We start from the raw sequence: 1,326 nt of genomic DNA on the forward strand, positions 1-1,326 counted from the left end.
GAAACGTGACGGAATCATGCTGAAAAATAACTGACACAAAGTATCCACACCGTTAGTCAAAGGACGCATTCAGCATAAAGATTTTTGACTTGTTCGCATAGGCAAATCATCTGATTTTACAATCTCATCTAAATGCTACGTGATATCAACAGTGTCAGTATACTCATCTTCAAGCAATTAGCTACTAGTCCAACACATAATCTCTTACAAATAAAGTCATTATTCTATAGTTTACATATTCTCTTCTTACAAATAGTAAGACAATCTTTACCACATATATCCAATATTTTTTATACTTATTCGACATCTGCAAGTACTCTCCAGTTTGTTAAATACAAATATATCTATCAAAGCACTGTGGACATAAACAAATGCTTTCGTTGATTAAAGCAGAAATCTGCTTGGAAATATTCCTGGAAGAAACACAATCCATCAGTCTGGCTCTATTAGTACAACTTACCTGAGTACATCGGCCTGTTTTTCTTTATTATTTTTGAGACAGAAGAAAATAAAATGAAATGTTAAAAAACCACAAAAAAAAAGGGGAAAAGGAAACATTTTGTCAACACCAAAGAAGGTATTGTACAACTTGCACATATAAAAAAGGCAAATCAATATGTTTTCTGCTTGGTTACCATGGATATTAGTAGAATTTGCAAAAAGTATGTCCAAGATATGTAGTGTTTACTTCAAAATTCAAACAGTCATCAGGGAAACTGCAATTTAGCCACAACCTTCAAAATAATACAGTAATCAATAAAACTACAAATTAATCACAACTTCCAAATTATAAAGAGGATCGTAAGCTTCAAAATTCTACAGTAATCCATAAATCTCCATACTTGAAATCATTACTGTAATCACAGACTAAAATGATACACTGATCAGTACCATTCCAATCATACAGTAATGGAAAACTTTCAATCACCCACAATCAATAAAACTACTTCAAAATAATCAGTGGTCCGTAAAACAAAAATCATATACATCAACCACTACAAATACACATGGACGGAGAAACAGCATGCATAATGCCTAACGCACCTATACAGATGGATGCATGTAACTGCTCAAAAGAAGGTCACTTAATTAGCATGAAGCTACATCTAGAAAACCACAGTCATCATCCAAACAACATAACCAAAATAACTGAGGTCCCGAAAAGAAAACATCAACAGCTCGAAATCACACCAAATTAAATATCTAGAAACTTTACTTTGCTTATTTCCCATTAAATTATGCTTTAATTCATCTATAACAAGCAAATGTCATAATTTGATGATCTATGCTCAAATCCTTATACATATTTTAGAAATTTAGGGTAAA

Source organism: Penaeus monodon, chromosome 32, assembly GCF_015228065.2.
Source record: "Penaeus monodon isolate SGIC_2016 chromosome 32, NSTDA_Pmon_1, whole genome shotgun sequence".
NCBI lineage: Eukaryota > Metazoa > Arthropoda > Malacostraca > Decapoda > Penaeidae > Penaeus > Penaeus monodon.